A 17,475-nucleotide genomic window follows, 5' to 3' on the forward strand; every position below is an offset into this window, starting at 1 on the left:
ACTTATAGAGCCAATAAAAGTTCCTTGAGAAAACTGGCCTCACATAGTCCCTGTACAGGGTTCCAGACCTGTGGTAAGTAAAGAATGTAACTTTCTGACAGGCCCAGGAACCCCAAGTTATCTTGGGACCTTAAGAGGAGAGGAATTTACTCAACTCCTAGGTATTTGAGGGTAGAAACCCACGGCTGGGCTTGGCTTTAAAAAAGTCTTATCTGAGATATCGTCTATGGAATGGAGCTCCATCAAAGCCAATTTAAAAAGTGCTTACGTAAAAAAACATTTTTTCTTGCTGTACTTTATACAAATACTCTGGCCAAGTATACTAAAGCAAATCAGTCTTACCATGATTTGTCCTTAGTAAAAATGGGAAACTGGAGAGAAAAAAATTATGTTTCAAGAACTATGATGCACCTGTTATAAAACTCTAGTCTCATCAGTTGTTTTTCAGGGTTTTTCTGCAATTTAGGCTGACCTTGCTTATTCCTGTGAGCCAATCAGTGATCTCTGACTGCAGCTCAGAAGGAACAAGAGGGATGGGGAATGTAAAAATCCAGATCAATATTCTAATTCTAGACACATTGGAATCAGCTAGCAACCCTTTATCAGCTTGGTTCCATCAGTTGCCCAGTTCATGAGAAGCCTTCTTATATAGCTTACTTGGGATAATTTTACTTATTTTGCTTTAATGTTGTGGAATTATATTGCTATTGTATTCTTTATGTAGGAGTGCTAGATAAGCTTACTCAATGTTTTCTTTTTTTTTTTCTTTTTCATGGAGTCGCACTCTGTCGCCCAGGCTGGAGTGCGATGGCACAATCTTGGCTCACTGTAAGCTCCACCTCCTGGGTTCACACCATCCTCCTGCCTCAGCCTCCTGAGTAGCTGGGACTACAGACACCCACCACCATGCCCGGCTAATTTTTTGTATTTTTAGTAGAGACGAGGTTTCACTGTGTTAGCCAGGATGGTCTCAGTCTCCTGACCTCGTGAGCTGCCCACCTCGGCCTCCCAAAGTGCTGGGATTACAGGCGTGAGCCACTGCACCTGACCTCAATGTTTCCTTAAATTGAACAGTTATTAATCTTCCAGATTCATAACTCCATTCATAACAATTGGAGTTATGAATGGCCCTTATCATACTACTGATGCTTTTCTTCTTTTTTTTTTTTTTTTGATATATAGTCTTGCTCTGTTGTCCAGGCTGGAGTGTAGTGGCATGATCTCAGCTCACTGCAACCTCTGCATTCCCAATTCAAGCAATTCTCCCACCTCAGCCTCCCAAGTAGCTGGGACCACAGGTATGCACCACCATGCCTGGCTAATTTTTGTATTTTTAGTAGAGATGAAGTTTTGCCATATTGGCCAGTGTGGTTCCAAGCTCCTGCCTCAAGTGATCCACCCACCTTGGCCTCCCAAAGTGCTGGGATTGTAGGCATGAACCACCATGCCCAGCCACCATACTGCTCTCTGATTGAGCTCCTCTTTACCCTGAATACAACAAGAGACCCTGATAGTTAGGCAGGAATATCAGTGCCCCTGTTCAGCATGAATAAGTTACAGCAGATGAATCTTCATTCCTCTGCAACCCTTATGATTAAGGGTTCTCTTTTAAAACTGAGGGGGGAATTGTCAGATGCATTTGACAATTCCATCTTGAATAGGGGCTGGGAAAAATAAGGCTGAGAGCTAGTGGGCTGCATTCCCAGGAGGTTAAGGCATTCTTAGTCACAGGATGAGATAGGAGGTCAGCACAAGAGACAGGTCATAAAGACCTTGCTAATAAAACACTCTGTGGTAAAGAAGCCAGCCCAAACCCACCAAAACCAAGATGGCAACAAGAGTGACCTCTAGTCTTCCTCACTGCTTATTATATGCTAATTATAATTCATTATATGCTAATTATATGCATTATATGCTAATTATAATGCATTAGCATACTAAGAGACACTCCCACCAGTGCCATGACAGTTTACAAATACCATGGCAACATCAGGAAGTTACCCTATATGGTCTAAAAAAGGAGAAGCCCCCAGTTCTGGTAACTGCTCCCTTCTTTCCGAGAAAACTCATGAATAATCCACCCCTTATTTAGCATACAATCAAGAAATAACCACAAAAAATGGGCAACCAGTGACCCGTGCTGCTGTTCTGCCTATGGAGCCATTTTTTTTATTCCTTTATTTTCTTTTTTTTTAAAAAAAAGACCCTATCCAGTTTGTTCTCTCTCATTTTAGAAAAACATCTTTCACACTTTCCCTCAAATATTGAGCCATATAAAATCATTGTTCGATTTAACTTTAAATTGACTTTAACAATGACAACTTAAGGTACTATGTTAGATGCAGTAAACCAGAGTCTTAAAATATAAATATTCTTGACAATCAAGTAGGAATGACACACTTTTTTTTCATTTAACATTTCAACCTAACCGTGGAGATGTAGAGGATTTATGTCCTTTCCCTTTTGATTTTGTGTATGTTCTGCAATTGCTTTAATCAACAGAAAACTATAGAAGTGACACTGTACCTGTTTCTGTGCCTACTCCTTATGAAACTGACAGCTTCCACTACCTGTTTCTTAGAACAATCGCTCTTGAAAACCAGCCACCATGCTGTGAGGAAGACCAAGCAATCCCATGGAGAAGCCCACATAGAGAAGAACTGGCGGTCCCAGACTGAAGTCCTGTTGAGTTCCCAGACAACAGTCAGTTCAAATTTGCCTTTTAAGAGAGTAAGCTATCGTGTACATGACTTCTCTGGATCCAGAAAAGCCTAGTTCTTGACCTACAAAATCATGAGCAAAATAAAATTCCTCTTTTAAGACATTATCTTTTGGGGTATATTCACAGGCAACAGGCACCCACTATAAAAAGCTGTCACCTCATATGAGATAACATCCTCAAGACATTTTGAGTAGTTTAGTCCAGCTCACTAGAAACCCCCCTTTATTTTCTGTTCAAGCACACACGTATTTCCTGCCTTTGAGCAATGTATGCTCTGAATGGGGAAAAAGGCATTAAGATACAAAAGCACATTATAAGATAGAAAACTCTATGTGCCACTTCCTATCATTTACCTTGATGTGAGCAACCAACTCCAGAAGGGGGATGAGTTGCCATTGCTTTATATCTCCCTCTCATCTTACTTCTACTTCTCCCTTTGTAGTCTTGTGCATATCACTGTGGCCTTTTCACCTATTCCCACCTTTTCTTTATTTTTTTAAAACTTATACTTTAAGTTATGGGATACTTAAAGTATCCCATACTTATGGGATATGTGCAGAATGTGCAGGTTTGTTACATAGGTATACATGTGCCATGGTGGTTTGCTGCATCTATCAGCCCGTCATCTACATTAGGTATTTCTCCTAATGCTATCCCTCCCCTAGCCTCTCACCCCCTGACAAGCCCCAGCATGTGATGTTCCCCTCCCTGTGCCCATATGTTCTCATTATTCAACTCCTACTTAAGAGTGAGAACATGCGGTGTTTGGTTTTCTGTTTCTGTGTTAGTTTGCTGAGAATGACAGTTTCCAGCTTCATCCATGTCCATGCAAAGGACATGAACTCATTCTTTTTTATGGCTGCATACTATTCCATTATGTATATGTGCCACATTTTCTTTATCGAGTCTAACATTGATGGGCATTTGGCTTGGTTCCAAGTCTTTGCTATTGTGAATAGTGTGCAATAAACCTATGTGTACATACATAGCCATATAATATACAGAAAGAAAATGAGGAAAGATAGCAAACATTTCACAATAAAAAACAAACACAAATGAAGAGAGTAATGGAGAAAATGAGGATTAAAAAAGCTATAATGCATATAGAAAACAAGTATCAATATGACAGAAGGAAATTGCTCTTATCAGTAATTACTTCAAATGTAAATACATAAGCCCTCCATCAATCAAAACACAGAGAGTGGCCAAATGGATTAAAAAACCTGATCCAATTATATACTGCCTATAGGAAACTCAATTTACATATAAAGATACAAATAGACTAAAAGTGAAAGGATAAAGAAATCATTGCATGCAAATAGTAATGAAAAGAGAGCAGGGGTGGCTATATGAATAGCAGAGAAAATAGGTTTTAAATTAAAAATTAACAACAGACAAAAAAAGGACAATATATCTTAACCAATGGTCAATAGAGCAAGAAAATATAACAATTATAAACATTTACAAGCCTAATATCAGGTCATCAAAATATGTAAAGGAAAAATTTACAAAATTGAAGAGAGAAATGGATAATTCTACAATAATAGTTGGGGGAGACATCAATACCCCACTTTCACTAATAAATACAACAACTGGACAGAAGAGTGGTAAGAAAAAAGAAGACAACACAATAAGCCAATTAGATCTAACAGACATTTACAAAACACTACCCAATAACAATAACATACACATTCTTCTTAAGGGTACGTGAGTGAGCCATTTTTCAAGATAAATGGTATGTTAGGCCACAAATTAAGTCTCAATAGATTTAAAAAATATATACATTATACCATGTATCTTCTCTGACCACAATGGGGTGAAGTTAAAAATCAATAACAGAAGTAAACTGAAAAATTTGCAAAATTGTGGAAATCACACATTTAACCTACCAATGGATCAAAGAAAAAGTCCTGAAGGAAATTATAAAATAGTTAGAGATGAATAAAAGTGAAAACATAACATACCAAAACTTTTGTAACACAACAAAAGCACTGCTAAAGGGGAAATATATTTCTAAAAATGCTTACTTTAAAAGAAAGAAATTTCAAATAACAACCTAGCTTTGCAATGTAAGGAACTAAAAAACAAACAACAAACTAAACCCAGTGCTAGCAGGAGGGAGGAAATAATAAAGATTAGACAGAAACAAAGAAATAGAGAATCGAAAAAGGAGAAAATCTATAAAACCAAAAGTTGGTTATTTGAAAAGTTTAAGAACTCTGAAAAACCTTTAGCAGTATAGAGTAAGAAAAAAGAGAGAAGACTCAAATTACAAAAAAAAAAGGGGAAGAAAGTGGGGACAGTATTAATGATTCTACACAAATAAAAAAAGGTTTATATGAGTACTATAAACAATGTACAGCAACAAGTTGGATAACCTAGATGAAATGAATAAATTCCTAGAAGCACAAAACCAAACAAGACTAATCATGAAGAAATAGGAAATCTAAATAAATAAATCTATAACTAATAAGGAGTTTGAATCAGAAAAAAATCTCCCAATAAACAAAAGCCCTGGACTTGCTGACTTTATTTGTGAATCCTGTCAAACATTTAAAGAAGAAGTAGTGTCAATTATTCTCAAACTTTTCCAAAAATTTGGAAAGGCAGAAATATTCAAAAGTATATTAAAAGGATTATACACCATGACTAAGTGGGATTTATTCCTGGAATACAAGAATAGTTTACCATATAGAAATTAATCAATGTAATATACCACATTAACAAAATGAAGTAAAAAAAATACACGATCTTTTAAATCAATGAAGAAAAAGAATTTGACAAAATTTAACATTCTTCCATGATTAAAAAAAACACTCAACAAATTGGGAATGAAGGAAAAGTATCTTCACATAATAAAAGCTCACAATAAAAAAACCCACAGTGAACATCATACTTAATGATGAAGGAATAAAAACTTTTCCTATAAGATAGGGAACAAGCAGGAATGCTTGTGTTTTCCCCTTCTTTTCAACATAATTCTGGAAGTCTCAGCCAGAGAAATTAGGCAAGAGAAAGAAAAGCTATACAAATTGGAAAGAAAGAAGAAAAATGATCTCTGTTCTCAGATGATGTAAGTGTCTATGTAGAAAACCCTAAATGCTCCACTAAAAAGGTGTTATTGTTAATAAATGAATTTAGCAAGAAGTAGGATACCCAGTCAACACACAAAAATCAGTTGCATTTCTAGACACTAACAATGAACAATCTGAAAAGAAAATTAAAAAACAATTTTACTTAAAATAACATTGAAATAAACATTTAGAAATTAACTGAGGAGATGAAAGCTTTGTGCACTGAAAACTACAAAACCATGCTGAAAGAAATTAAAAAACACAAATAAATGGAAACACATTCCATGTTCATATATTGTAGAATTAATATTAAGATATCAATACTACCCAATGTAATTAACAAATTTAATGCAGTCTGTACTAAAATCTCAGTGACATTTTCTGCAGAAATAAAAAAATGAATTCTAAAATTTATATGCAATGTCAGGGGACACTGAACAGCCAAAACAATCATGAAAAAAAGACCAAAGCTCTAGGATTCATACTTCCTGATTTCAAAACTTACTACAAAGCTACCATATTCAAAACATTGTGGTACTAGCATAAGAACAGGCATATAAACCAATGGAGTAGAATAGAGAGCCCCCAAATAAATAAATTCTCATCTATATGGTCCAACGATTTCTGACAAGGGTGCCACAACTATTCAATGGGGGAAAGGACAGCCTTTTCAACAAATGGTGCTGGGAAAACTGGATATCCACATGCAAAAGAATGAATTTGGACTTTTACCTAATGCCATATGCAAAAATAAACCAAAAATAGATCAAAGAACTAAATATAAACATAAAAGTATAAAACTCTTACAAGAAAACAGAGGCCAAAAGCTCTATGACATTTGATTTGTCAACATTTTCTTGAATATGACACTGAAGGTACAGGCAACAGCAACAAAAATACAAATTGGACTTCATAAATTTTTTTTTAATTGTACATTATAAGAAAATATCAACAGAATGAAAAAGCAACCCACAGAATGGGAGAACACATTTGCAAATAATACATCTGATAAGAGATTAATATCCAGAATATATTGAGAACTCCTGAAACTCAACCAAAATCACAAATAATCCAATGCAAAAATGGGCAAAGGACTTTTTGAAATAGACATTTATCCAAAGAAGATACACAAATGATATATCTCCAAAGAATATGATATATTCCTCAAAAAGATATATTCTCCAAATGAGGTATATAAATGCCCAATAAGTACATGAAAAGATGCTCAGCATCACAAATCATTAGGGAAATGAAACTGAAAACCACAATGAGATGCCGTCTCACACATTAGGATGGCTAATACCAAGAAAACAGAAAATGAGTGTTGGGGAAAATGTGGAAAGACTGGATCCGTTGAGCAGTATTGGTGTGAATATGAAAAGGCACAGCTGCTGTGGAAAATAGTGTAGTTCCTAAAAAAGTTAAAAACAGAATTACCATATGACCCAGAAATTCTGCTTCTGGATGTATAGCCAAAAGGAATGGAAAGCAGAGTCTGGAAGAGATATTTGTACACCTATGTTCACAGCACTATTCACAATAGCTAAAAAGTCTAAGCAGCTCAAATGTCCACTAACACAGGAGTCCCCAACCCCTGCACCACAGACCAATACTGGTCAGTGGCCTGTTATGAACCAGGCCACACAGCAGGAGGTGAGCAGCAGGCAAACAAGCTTTACCACATGAGCTCTGCCTCCTGTCACATCAGCAGCAGCATTAGTTTCTCGTAGGAGTGCAAACCTTATGGTGAACTGCACATGTAAGTCATCTAGGTTGCATGCTCTTTATGAGAATCTAATTCATGCCTGATTAATACCTGATAATTTGATGATCTGAGGTGGAACAATTTCATCCTGAAACCATCCCCTCCATCCGTGAAAAAATTGTCTTCCACAAAGCTGGTCCCTGGTGCCAAAATGATTGGGGACCACTGCACTAACAGATGAATGGATAAATAAAATGTGGTATATACAATCAATGGAAAATTAATGAGCTTTGAAAATAAATGAAATCCTGACATTTACGACAACATGGATAAATCTGGAGGGCATTAGACTAAGCAAAATAAGTCAGGCACAAAAGAGTAAATACTGTATGATTCCACATATATGAGACACTTAAAGTAGGTCAAATTCATAGAGACAGAAAGGAAAATGATGGTTGCCAGGGACTGGGGTAAAGGGGAATAAGGAATTATTGTTGAATGGGTATAAAGTTTCATTTTTTTTCAAGATGAAATTATCTAGATTATGGTAAATTCATAAAATTATGAATATATTTAATACTACCAAACTATAAACTTTAAAAATGGTTAAGATAATAAATTTTGTTATGTGTATTTTACCACACTTTAAGAAGTCAGTGACAATTTTTTTTTGTTTTGAGACAGGGTGTATTAGTTTGTTTTCATGCTGCTGATAAATACATACCTGGGACTGGGAAGAAAAAGAAGTTTAATTGGACTTATAGTTCCACATGGCTGGGGAGAACTCAGAATCATGGCAGGAGGTGAAAAGCACTTCTTACATGGTGGTGGCAAGAGACAATGAGGAGGAGGCAAAAGAAGAAACCCTGATAAACCTATCAGATCTCATGAGACTTACTCACTATCACAAGAATAGCATGGGAAAGACTGGACCCCATAATTCAATTACCTCTCCCTGGGTCTCATCTACAACATGTGGGAATTCTCTGAGATACAATTCAAGTCGAGATTCAAATGGGGACACAGCCAAACCATATCATTCTGCCCCAGTCCCTCCAAATCTTATGTCCTCACACTTCAAAATCAGTCATGCCTTCCCAACAGTCACCCAAAATCTTAACTCATTTCAGCATTAACCAAAGTCCATAGTCCAAAGTCTCATCTGAGACAAGGCAATGCCCTTCCACCTATGAGCCTGTAAAATCAAAAGCAAGCTAGTTACTTCCTAGATACAGTGGGGGTACAGGTATTGGGTAAATACAGCCATTCCAAATGGGAGAAATTGGCCAAAATGAAGGGGCTAAAGGCCCCATGCAAGTCTGAAATCCAGCAGGGCAGTAAATTTTAAAGCTCCAAAATGATCTTCTTTGACTCCATGTCTCACATCCAGGTCACACTTATGCAACAGGTGGGTTCCCGTGGTCTTGGGCAGCTCTGCCCCTATGACTTCGCAGGGTATAGCCTCCCTCCTGGCTGCTTTCATGCTCTGGCGTTGAGTGTCTGTGGCTTTTCCAGTTGCACGGTGCAAGCTGTAGGTTGGTCTACCATTCTGGGGTCTGGAGGACTGTGACCCACTGCTCACAGCTCCACTAGGTGGTGCTGTGGTGGTGCCCCAGTAGGGACTCCAACATTTCCCTTCTGCACTGCCCTAGCAGACGTTTGCCATGAAGGCCCCACCCCTGCAGCAAACTTCTGCCTGGGCATCCAGGAGTTTCCAAACACCGTCTGCAATCTAGGTGGAGGCTCCCAAACCTCAATTCTTGAGTTCTGTGCACCCACAGGCTCAATACCATATGGAAGTTGCCCAGGCCTGGGGCTTCCATCCTCTGAAGCCACAGCCTGAGCTGTACATTGGCCCCTTTCAGCCATGGCTGGAGCAGCTGGGATACAGGGCACCAAGTTCCTAGGCTGCACACAGCATGGAGACCCTGGGCCCTGCCCATGAAACCACTTTTTCCTCCACGACCTCCAGGCCTACGATGGGAGGGGCTGCAGTGAAGGTCTCTGATATGGCTTTGAGATAGTTTCCTCATGGTCTTGAGGATTAACATTAGGCTTCTTGCTACTTATGCAAATTTCTGGAGCTGGCTTGAATTTCTCCCCAGAAAATGGGCTTTTCTTTTCTATCACATTGTCAGGCTTCAAATTATCCAAACTTTTATGCTCTGCTTCCCTTATAAAACTGAATGCCTTTATTAACAATACCCAAGTCACCTCTTGAATGCTTTGCTCCTTAGAAATTTCTTCCACTAGATACCCTAAATCAGATCTCTGAAGTTCAAAGTTCCACAGATCTCTAGAGCAGGGACAAAATACCACCAGTCTCTTTGCTAAAGCATAACAAGAGTCACCTTTGCTCCAGTTCCCAACAAGTTCCTCATCTCTGTCAGAGACCACCTGGACCTTATTGTTCATACCACTATCAGCATTTTTGTCAAAGCTATTCGACAAGTCTCTAGAAGGTTCCAAACTTTCTCACATTTTCCTGTCTTCTTCTGAACCATCCAAACTGTTCCACCCTCTGCCTGTTACCCAGTTCCAAAGCTGCTTCCACATTTTTTGCTTATCTTTTCAGAAACGTCCCACTCTACTGGTACCAATTTACTGTATTAGTTCGTTTTCACACTGCTGATAAAGACATACCTGAGGCTGGGGGAAAAAAAGAGGTTTAATTGGACTTACAGTTCCACATGGCTGGGGAGGCCTGAGAATCATGGCAGGAGGCAAAAGAACTTCTTAGATGGCAGCAGCAAGAGAAAATGAGGAGGTAGCAAAAGCAGAAACCCCTGATAAACCCATCAGGTTTCGTGAGACTTATTCACTATCACGAGAATAGCATGGGAAAGACCTGCCCCCATGATTCAACTGTTTCCCCCTAAGTCCCTCCCACAACACGTGGGAATTCTAGGAGGTGCAATTCCAGTCGAAATTTGAATGGGGACATAGCCAAAACATGTCACAGGGGCTTGCTCTGTTACCCAGGCTGGAGTACAATGGCACAAACAGAGCTCACTGCAGCCTCAACCTCCTGGGCTCAAGTGATCCTCCCTGCTCAGCCTTCTTGGTGGCTGGGACTGCAGGCACACACCATCATGCCTGGATTTTGAAATTTTTTTGTAGAGATGGGATTCCATCAAGTTTCCAAGGCTGGTTTCTAACTCCTACACTCAAGTAATTCTCCTGCGCTGGCTTCCCAAAGTGCTGGGATTATAGGCGTGAGTCACTGTGCCTGGCCAAATCAGGGAAAATATTTTTTAAAAGTTAAGGTAGATTGATCGATTTGAAAATCAGTCAAAATGTGAAAAATATCAGCAGAAATCTTTTTCTCCTTGGTTTGATTGTTGCTACATAAGTATGATATAACATCTCACATGAAATACAACTTCTTAAATTATTGTCCTATTTTGGGATATATATATATATATATATATATATATATATATATATATGGCAAGGAAAATGTAACATGAAACTGTAATGATCTCGGCAGCTAACTCATTCAGCCCTCATCTTTGACCAAAAAGCTACTACACTAAAGATTCCATACACAGCCTATTAAGGCATTTATAAGAATGTGATTGAAAGAGTAATAACTGAAGTAACTTCTATGGAATATTATTTGACTTTCAAAAATTTAGGGCTAAGAAAGACCTTAGAAACTATGTAGCCCAAATCTCTCATTGTGCAGATATAGACTTGGAAACTCAGAGAAGTAAAGAACTTGCTCACGGTCGTATAGAGAACTGGTTACAGAGCTAGAATGTCCTCACTCCTACTCTTTTTTTTATCACATCAAATAGTAATAATAAGTAACAATTAGTGTGAGGAACAGTTCTAAGTACTTTACACATCATTTAATATACATTCATTTAATATATACGTGCATCCACTTGGTCTTTAAAACAACACTATGAGGTAGTTACTACCATTATCTCCATTTTATAGATTATTCAACTGAAGTCCAAGCAGGTGAAAGTACTTATTCAAATAGAGAAACTGAGATGCAAATGCAGACAATTTGGCTCTAGAGTCTGTGACTTTAACCATTACATTACATTGTTCTCTTTACCTGATTATTTACATCTACAACTGAGTAGTTCAGCATAGCTATTGTTTAAAAGTTCTTTTAATAGGTGGTTTAACTAAGTTGATGTTTATATATAAATGAACATTGCTCACAAAATAAATATCGTTTATCGTGGTGTGTGTATTTTATTCTTAGTCCCATTTTTTAAAATATCCTAAATCCCTAGGAAACAGAAAGTCAGGCACATTTCCCACTCTTGTTCATGGAATTACCTAGTTGCAAAGTTTATATTAAAGAGGACCCAGATATGCTTTTTTTTTTTTTTGCAAACATGGAGAAGGTAAAAAGCATGAATAGATATTGAGATTGCTGTTTGTCTTTCCATATTTGAGCTCCTAATTGCACACAATCATCTTTAATCCTTGAAAAATGTGCATCTCTTGAATTAGTCTAACATACAAAAATTAAGGTAGAATGGCAAAGAGAAAACCACAAGAAGCCAAGAAAAATTGAACTACATAAATTTCTATAAGTAGATAATATCATTTTGGAGGGATGAGATTGATACTTTTGAAACATCTGAAATGTCAGAATATGGCTATATTTATACAGGCTCTCAACTTATTCCTGAATCACATTTCTTTGATGAGTTTTTATTTGTGCCATGTTAGCCCTCTTTTAGATTTCATTGAGCTTTATCTTTCATTCAATGGTCGTTTTTCACAAAGAAGTACAGGTTTTTGTACTTTACTATATTTTCTGCAAAGATAATTATAAGGCACTCACAAAAGCACATTGAAATGCAGATACTGGGCAGCCTGATAAACCTAATTGCTAGTTAAATATCATGTGTACTCGACCATCCTTGAAGTTATTCAGATGTGTGTCTTGGCAAATGTACAAACTACTAAACAATGAGTCTTTGGTATTCTTGGTGAAAGAGCACAATGCTGTGAATGCTAAATGCCTACATTTAATGGAAAGCAGCTTAGGATATATTTTAATTAAGATAGCACTAAATTCATGTTTTATAAGATTTAAGGTTCTTTTGGATGGCAGAACACAACACTTGGATACATTTGGAAGGCAGAATTATTCATTACAACTCTAAATGAGAGGTGGCGGCCAGGCAGGGTCACCCAGGGAATTGTACACAGAGGTAAGCTGGAACTGCAGGATGCATCTTATATAGGACAAGCAGGGTGAGTTTAGCTAGGTTGCCTGGACTCCTTGAGGATTGGCTAATGTGGATAATTCTGTGGGCTCTGGAGGCATTTGGGCTGTTCCTAGCTGTCTGGTTAGCCCCAGGGCAATTAGGTGAAGTGCTTAGTTGCTTAGACTGTGAGAGTCTGGTAAGTGAAGCAACTGGGGTGTGGACTTAATTCAGCTGCTCATAAAGGTGAACTGACCAGTCTTTAGCTACAGCCAAAAAACTGGGTCAAGACAGCATTGAGTAAACAAACATCTAAACTAAACTGTGTTATGATATGCTATGAATTGTACTTCAAAATTTTAGACTTAATATAAATTTATTTTGGGATCATGTCAAAATGCATATGATTCTGGTAGATGGGGAGCTTTATAGTTTGAAATTTGCAGATTCATGCTATGGCCATCTTACTATACTTCCATCATCAGAACCTTGGGGTCCTGCTCTATATTCTCTGGATTCTGTTGGCAAATGGCAGAGGACAGTGTAAAGACAGTGCACTTGCTCTTAACCAAAGAGCATCCCTTTTGCTCACATTTCATTTGCTAGAGGTAGTCATCTTGACTACTTGATAGAGAAGGGTTGAAAGGCTAGTAAATGTAGGCCCTGGCTAGGCAGCTACCTCCCAGCAAAACTCTTTCTATAGGAAAAGAGCACAATTATTTTTTGGACATTTTTTTTGTTTAGTTGAGTTTTAGAATATATGTCTTCATATACACACATATGTACACACACATATATACACACATATACACATGAACACACATATAGTATGCATGCATATATGTATAAAAATATATGTATAAAAATATGTATAGTATTTTTATATGTATAAAAATATGTATAGTACGCATGCATATATGTATAAAAATATAGGTTTTAGAATAAGGGATAATTGTTATATTAAAAATCTTTAGGTAAAGATGAATTTACCTCATTGCAGAAGATTTCAACTTTGATATATGTGTTGACTCCTAATGGGCCATTGTGATTCTTGGTTTCCTCTAGCAGTTTTTTTTTCCCCCTTAACTTGAAATGTATAAATATCATCTAGAAGGATTAAATGCTGATTTCCAATTACTTGATATAAATGGAAATCTATAAGCATACAATTACACACACAAAGCCAGATACAAAAGAGTATGTATTTCTATCTTGTTCAACACTGTGTTCCTGAGATTTGTTCACATTGTCACACATTGTTGTAGTAGGTCTATTCTCATTGCCGTGTAGTATTCACTGGAGTGAATGTACACAGTTTATTTATCCATTGCACTGTTGATAGATATTTAAATAGTTTCCTGTTTGGAGCTGTGATAAACAGTGCTACCAATATTTTAGAATGTACCTTTTGGTGAGTCTGTGTATACATTTTTGTTGCATATATGCCTAAAAGTGAAATTTCTGGCCTAGAGAGTATGAGTATGTTCAGTTTACATACTGACAAATTTCTAGTCTTCTTTTACTGCCTATTATAAATTGATCATCAGTAAGTTAAGCCACTTTTTCTATACTCTCCCTATTTTATTTTGTTGCACAGAACTTTTTGTTAATAATTACAAAATACATAAAATAAAATTATGGGAAGGCCCTATTAATTCCACTAATATACAGCCTGTTTTACTGTTTCTATTTCTTTTTAGATCATATCAATCTTAATTAATTATAATACAGACTTTGAATTAAGTTTTTGACAACATTATTATATGAATATTCGTACATATTTATGTGCTTTTTATCATTATGAATTTTTATGACTACATTGAATTTATCTACCAGAAATTGCAATTTCCTATTATGGACTTCTTAAGGTATTTTCCATTTTTACTAATTCTTTTGAAAACAATTTACATCTTAAAACTATAGTATATCTTTTTTACTCGGTATTTTGGGTTTGGTATGTGCTTGGGATAAGAAAACAACACATTTTCTATCTCTGACACCTAGCAAGCTTAGAGAGAAAAGTACAACTTTTCATGACAGTAAATGAACATACTCTCCTTAACATTAACTTACACTTACTCTGCCTCAAGCCTGAGTGACATTACATTTCTTTTTAGAAGGTTAAATTGGTAAAATCTCAGCAACAAAATTTTGATTGAAAACTGAACATTTGGATCTGCCATGATTTCTTACTTCTTTGTCATAAAATAGGACATGTTTGATACAGAAGTAAGATTTTTTTCTCTTTACTCCCAAGCTCTGCAAGTTCCACTGTGCATCTTAGTGTTTACCCCTAATTTGCCCCCACACTAACTCACATCCCTGGAGATTTTTAAAACATTATTTAAATTTTAAAAATATTTTTGAGATGGGGTCTCACTGTGTTGCCCCAGCTGGAGTATAGTGGTGCTATTACAGCTTACTGCAGGCTCTACCTCCCAAGGCTCAGCCCCCTGAGTAGCTGGGACTGTAGGCATATGCCACCATGCTCACCAATTTTTTTTTTTTAAATTTTTTGTAGCGATGAGATCTCCCTATGTTGCTCAGGCTGATCTCAAATTCCTGAGCTCAAGCAATCCTCCTGTCTTGGCCTCCCAAAGTGCTGCGATTACAGGTAGGAGCCACCATTCCCAGCCACATCCCTGGAGTTTTTCCATTTCACAATAAATGTAATTTCATTATACTTGAGCAAATAATATCTTCAGTGAAGAAATGTCACAAGCAAAATTCTTGTGTTGACAAGCAAAATTAAAGAATTATTGCTTAAATGCTTCCTTAATTTTGGACCTAATGCTGTGGCCAGGAATTTCATCAAGCCATTCATTTTTGTTTTGATTCTCAAATATGTGTATCAAAGAAAGGTTTTTATTTAAACCTCAGAGTCAATCAACCACTCTCATTGGCCATATAAATTCAAGCAAGAACTGTGTTTTTTTAATGACAGACCTAAATGCAGAATATGGATAGACATGACACCAGTTAGTAATCCCAGAGAGAAGAAGGTGTCAAAGCCAAATAATGAAAGATAAGGCACAAAAAAGATAAACTCAATCAGTGTTTACAGCCAATTACGTTTTGGCAGAGTGTCACTACTATTTCTAAAAACCATTTGATTTGCATCTAAGTGATTAAGATGAAAAGTTACAAGGTAATTAGGATAGCATAATTTCATGTCTTTTTTTCTGAATAGTTTATTTAAAAATTGTCAAGAAAGATATATTTTTTAAAAAGTGACAAGAAAAGTTTGAAAATTTTAAAAGATTGAAAATCACCTTTTCCAGAAGAATGAATATCTTTGACAGTCAAATAATAATTTTCTGTTCATTTTCAAACTAACCAGCTCTATGTAGCTAATGTTTTGAGCTCAATAATTTCACATGGGTAGTCTACTTTGTAAAATCATATTAGTATTTTAACTATATAATTTTTAGCAGACCTCAGAAAATAAGAAATGTCTTCTCTTAGTTACAAGTACAATAGTATTCTTTAAGAGCTTAATGAAATTCTGGAAAGAAGACTTTTAATAAGCTTTGAAATTTAAATATTTCATGATTTCTAGGCTTGCATGTAAGTCTTGTGCAATTTTATCCTCTGCCACTAGAATGACCAATTTCAGCTTAATTACAGAAATTTATGGAGCAGAGCAAATTCATCAATGTAATAATCTCTTCTTAACTTCTATTCAATGAGAAAAACTATAAAATATACAGTATTACTTATCAGATGTAAAAATATTTTTTTCCTAGAGTTCTGCTGAAAACAGATAAGTCTGTATTCTCAAGGATAATCAGTTAAACGTGAATATCATTTAACATGGAGGACAGTTCCTCCCGATCTCACTGAAGACGGGAAACAAAGGTTTGTTGCACAATATGGTCAAAGGTTACCACGTTAAAGACATACTAGTATTCTCTATTAAAATAAGGTATATTATCACTGATTAGTAAGGTTTTGTCTCAGTGCCTGAATAGCCAGTTGTTGACATGGACAATCCTTTTTACTTTACCTGCATGAAATTAAAATAAAAAAGTGAATAGCAGAGATGTCTAAAATATTCTTGAAATGAAAAGAGAAAATGGCTCAGACCCTATTTCCAAAGTGAATATATATACTTCTCATCACAAAAAAAATGAAATAACTTTTTATTCATTATATCTTTGAAATAATCAAGGATAATAAATTGCCAAGACTTGCTTAGATAAAACCTTAATCTTACGTAGATTATTTTCTACCATTCATTTACTTGTTGTGCTTTTATTTTTATTTTTCTGCTCCCATTTGAGATGATGCTACCAATTACTTTCTGGAAATGAGAAAGGTAATAGACTTCTGAATTTCTGAAGAACCTATCATAATATTATTTCATATTAGCATTAATTATGTCAACCTTTGTTGATTAAGGAGTATAGACATGCGGGAAAATCACTCTTTTATAAGTATTTCTTAAACTGAGATACTCATTCTCAAAACATTTCAGATTCTTATAATTAGTATGTCAAATTTGCCAGCTTAATTTGAGAATGCCAGCTTAATTTGGGCTGGCAAATATGGAAAATTACTTACAATAGTCTGAAATATCTATAGGTGTCAACTCTGTAATAATCATGTTATATATACCTGATTTAAACTTCATAAATAAAACCAAAAACAAAAATTAGAAAAAAAAATCATATATCAACTTTTGGGATGAGTGCTATCATCTACCATTGCCGGTGAGGAAACTTGCTAAGAAGTTACATGTTCTCAAACTCATATAGCAGTAAGGGGCAGAGTCAGGATTTACATACAATTCTC

Source organism: Nomascus leucogenys, chromosome 5 (genome assembly GCF_006542625.1).
Source record: "Nomascus leucogenys isolate Asia chromosome 5, Asia_NLE_v1, whole genome shotgun sequence".
NCBI lineage: Eukaryota > Metazoa > Chordata > Mammalia > Primates > Hylobatidae > Nomascus > Nomascus leucogenys.